This window comes from Sparus aurata, chromosome 13, assembly GCF_900880675.1.
Source record: "Sparus aurata chromosome 13, fSpaAur1.1, whole genome shotgun sequence".
NCBI classification, from domain to species: domain Eukaryota; kingdom Metazoa; phylum Chordata; class Actinopteri; order Spariformes; family Sparidae; genus Sparus; species Sparus aurata.
In genome coordinates, this window is record NC_044199.1 from 2,590,803 (window position 1) to 2,595,988 (window position 5,186).

Below are 5,186 nucleotides of genomic sequence, written 5' to 3' on the forward strand. Positions count from 1 at the left end.
TGTCCTGTTTGTATTTGTTTAATATATATGGTTATGTTTTTTTTTTTTTTTAACCACAGTTTCTGTTGCTTCAGTCAGAGGATTATGTTCTGCTCACATCTGTCTAATGTTTAATACAGAATAAGGATAACTTTCGTTAGCTTTCTGTCAAAGAGCTAAAGATGTTACTGACAACATTTCCATCTCCCTCCCATCATCTGCCGCCTCAAGTCTCTGCCAATTTGTACACTAGCTCACTTTGCTAACGTAAGAAACGTAGAAAACGTTGGCTAACAAAGCTAACCCTAGCAAACAAACGTTAATATTGCTAACGCTAGCTAACAGGGTACAAGGTAGATTAATGAAATGAAGGTTAAGTCCTCGTGTTGGAGTGTCGAGGACGAGCTCAGGAGTCTCGAAGCCTGAGGAACGACGCTGTAACGTTAACGTTGCTAACACTGCAACACGGCAAACTGTAGATCTCAGACATTTTTTAGTTTTTAGAGTGTTGATCGCAGATGAAGCACGGATACGACACGAACCCAACAGCGTTACACTATCAGCTCCAGGCCGCGTTAGAAGCTGGAACCTACCGTCATCATTTTGGACCCGACTGACATTTTAAAACAACTGATTCACAATCATAATAATGTGTTTAAGGAGAACAGATACTCTTATTCTGCTCCAAATTAATGACAAATCATTTTTTTGGCTCTGAAAAGTTGAAAATAAGGTTAAAGCCAGCAGCCGTTAGCTTAGCTTAGCATAGAGACAGAAAACAGGGGGAAACAGCTAGCCTAGCTCAGTCTGGCAGCAACTCTACATCTCCAGTTTTCTCAGGCTAACAGCTGATTTCTGGTTTGTTTAACGCACATAAATAACACAAATTTAAAAAACACTCTGTTGAACACCGATATCAAACTTCTCACCTCTCTGAGAATATTTCACAAAATGTCAAATTATTCCTACGAGATTTTTTATTCTTATTTTCCCTGTGCAACATCAAACTACTGAATTCCTGACACGTGCTTCCTGTTTTCTCTCGACGATCTTCAGCATCAGTTTTCACGGTCAAATCATTGTTGTTATCTTCCTCTGAGTCGTACAGCGTGTCGCCGTGTTTGGTAACTACGTTTAAAGGTTCCAAGCAGGAAATAAATCCTGTTGAACGACTTGATGATTGTTAACAGCTACAGGACAGCGAACCTTCTCATCTGTCACTACAAAATAAAGCTCTTACGTCCCGTCTGCTGAGGATACCGCCGTATTTATTTCCTAATACGATGTAAAATTAATCCCCTCGTGTAACGTTAACAGGCAGCATCTGAAGGATCTGTCTCGTGGGTTCGTAATCGCCTGCTTACAGCGAAGACGCTTTTCTTTCACGCCGGATATTTGGACTGACGGGCCGGAAAATCTCCCCCCAGAAAAACACACAAGAAGCCGGCGCAGTGAGAAATAAACGTTAACGTCGTGGAGGTAAACGAGCGAGTCAATGATGAAATAAAGCCGATGAAATTGGACACGAGTGCTTCATTTAGAAAGAGATTCTGGTCACCGTGGTGGAAACACAGATGTCGTAAAGCGTTTAACGCTTTACGACATCTGTGTTTCCACCACGGTGACCAGAATCTCTTTCTAAATGAAGCATTAATTCATTCAGTTCATTATATTCTGTATGTTTGTGTGGTTTCACTCCAGAAACGACAACCATTCATCCTCAAAAGGTAAAAACAGCCGATGCAGCTGTCGAACCGTCTCCTGTTGGTGCGAGGTTTTCCACGAGCCTAAAATCAATTTCTCACCAGTGGAAACACGTTCCGCGCTGCTCTTTGTTGAATCGGCCTCGAGTCTTATTTGAAATTCCGTGTTCTCACATTAAGCATCTGCTGTATGTTCGACTCCGCTGCCTTTGATGTGAAACAGCCCCGCAACTTGTAATGCAACACATTTGCAACCGCAGCAGACCACATTGCAATGAAAGGTTTATTTAGCGTGCAGCGAAAAAAAACACAAACTCGAGAGGAGATGCAACGTCAAGAACACAAAAGGTCCGAACACGATGAGAAAATACAGACAAACGTGCAGAGAATCAAGAGTTTCACCTCGATTCACAAAGAAGACGTGAAACGATATTGTTCCGTCTGTATTCTCTTCTCGACTTCTGAGTTTTGTGCTCTTAATATGTCGATATATCTATGAGTAACACCGTCTCTTGTGTCTTTCTTTGGACTGCATTGCAAATTAGCTCGACTGCTTTTGGTGTGCGGTCGTCGGGTTTTTATGCTGTGAAAGGAAACTGAACAAAAGGCGAGCTTCAGTTATGAAGACATAATCCAAAATTACCAAAAATACAACTGCTAAACAAAGTGCAACCAAACCAGGAACAACAGGAAGATGGATCGGAGAGACTAAACCGATGATGCGACAGGGACGGAGCAAAAACACTTAAAAGCAGACGGAAATAACGAAGGACTAGGTGCAGGTGGAGTGAAAGCAGATTGTGGATGAAACTAAAATGACACGATCATGAACACATACATGTCTGCAGGGTTTCAACGGTGTAAGATTTTTGCAGCACGATGAAAATAAGCCAGAAGAAATTTCTATTTTAGTATCATCAGTCACAATTATCCCTGAAGGAGTGAAAACAGAAGCTTCTCTTTGGTTGAACAAAGACAAAATATAACATCCTGACAGACATCAAACTTGATATATACTCAAAATTAGTTGGGATATTAGGATATGAGTGTGTATATGCAATAAAAGTCAGCAACATTCCTACAGAGTACAAACCTGCTGATCTCTATATGAATACATGTTTCTGAGTCACAGACGGAACCATCAGCTTCATTATTAACCAGCAACGTCTGATAATCCAGACAGCTGTTCTGACTGCGTCCCAAGAAGGAAAATATTCCCTCCACTTATTTATAAAACAGATTTTTAACCTGCGTTCGCTTCCAATTCTGAACAAAGATGGCGGCTCGGCTGCTACCTGCAGACAGAACAGAGCGTCAGAACCGCAGAGATCCGTCTGTGTAAGAACAACGTCTGTGTGAGAACGTGTTTGAGTCCAACAGGAAGTTTTCATGTGTTTTCCAAGAAATCTCTCAGTATTTAATCCAGTAAAATTCACTGCAATAAAACACTTGTGTCACATTAACAGAAGTTTTCAGATGTCGGTCTTTAAAACAAACAGAAGGCTCCTGATGTTTTTTTCTTCAAGTGACCACGAGGAACTTTGAAGTGTTTTATGAATCAGTGTGTGATTCTTCTGATGATTATAAATGATCTGTAACAGCAAACGAGACCGTCAGCAACACATAATCCATCCTGCCGTCTCTCTGTCAGGCGTACAGAACAAAGATCTTTACAGCAGCAGGCGCCGGTGTCGGGCCAGAAGGGGACGCCAGAACCAACAGAAACTGAAAACTCCTCTCGGTCACAGAATCATGACGTGTCAGTCGGACACACTGGGAACGTTGTTGTGACTAAATGGATCAAACTAACAGGAAACACTTTACAACATGGAACATAAAGCTGGGATCAGTTTCTGAGACGTGAAGACGGAACGATGCAGGAAGAACCTGAAGAACGGCTGATTCAAGGTTGAGTTCACTAAAGAACAGACGGGAAGAAACGATACGAACGAATCATTCGGTGATTATGACTTCAAAGACTTCAGCTTTGTGACCAGAACTGGATCTTTACTGAACTCTCACCAAGAGCGTAAACTGAACCAGAGTTTGAGCTCAGCATCATACGTAGAGGTCGTCTTTAATGATCTTTGGTTTTACAGATAAAAAGACAAACTGTATTTTGCCAACGTATGTTCTGGTGATCGGGTCGTTTCAGCCCACATGAACCACCGATTCAAACGTACGCGTCAGAGGTCGTGCACCAACCGGGTCACATCCTGCTCACATGACTGTCATGCCGGGAGCTGCAGGGTCAAGCCAGTGACTGCTGTTCGAGACTGCGTTTCAGTTTTATGCATTACTGTGAATTCAAGCTGCTGCATGTTTTTAAGAAAAACCTCGGGACGACTTCCAGCCTCGCGTGTGACGTCTGCAGCTGTGTTCTGGACACAGAACCAGGTCGGTTTCATGCCGGAACATCTTTGCCTGACCCTGACTGAGGGTTCTTTGGACCCTCATAAAAACTGAACATAAAGCTGCAACATGAGGAGATGCTGAGCTCGTCTGTGGTTCTGTAGATTTGGGTTGTTTCAGCCACAGCAGTGACACAAAATGTAACATGTGGTGTTGATACTGTCATGATTCTCCTCCCTGCATGTGTCCAGGTTTCACTGGACAGCAGGGAGAGGATGCACATCAGAACCTTCACCGGCACCAAGGTGATGATGGACCAGCTGATGCCTTCTGCTTTAAGATGCCCTCCCCGGACAAGACGAAGTGGCCCAATCGCCCTCCGCTCCCAGTCACCTGATTCGTGTTCTGCCATTTTACGCACAAGTTTGAGTGGCACAGAAAAATAAATATATAAGAGGGAGAGCTGGCCTATCGGCACCCTCGACACAGAAATACACCCTTTTGTGAGCAGATTAGAGACTGGAGGGGGGCTGAGGTTGGATGCAGCCAGCGCGGGGAGCTGTGCGGATCAGAGAGGAGGCACCGGGCGAAGAAGAGGAGCGCAGAGGAAGGACAATGCTCTCACATCGTCTCTGAGCTGAACATGATGCCGCAGAGCTCTGAGTCTAATCACCGGTAGTGTTTCGATCATTGCCCTCCGTGTGTCGGATCCGGGCAGCAGCTCTCTTTCAGGGATCGTTCGCTGAACACTGTGTCACGGTATCGAGGACGGGAAGGTTTTATTTTTTTTTCTTTCTTCCTCCATCGAGTGAATTTTGGATGTGAGCGTCTTTTTGTTTGATTATTTGCCCGCCGCATGAATTCTCCCACCGGATCCTCGCCGGTGTGTGCTGCTGCTGCTGCTGCTGCTGTCCTCCTCCTCCTCCTCCTCCACCACCACCACCTCCTCCTCTTGCTCCTGCTCAGACGGCCCATTCTCGCAGAGGGCACTACCCTCCTCCTCCTCCTCCTCCTCCTCGTCCTCCCTGCCGCTGCTGCTGCTGCTGCTGCCGCTAAAGACATTTTGATCGGCACCCCAACCACTTCCACCACCATCACCTCCTCCACCACCACCACCTCCACCACCTCCTCCTCCTCCTCCTCCTCAGTAAC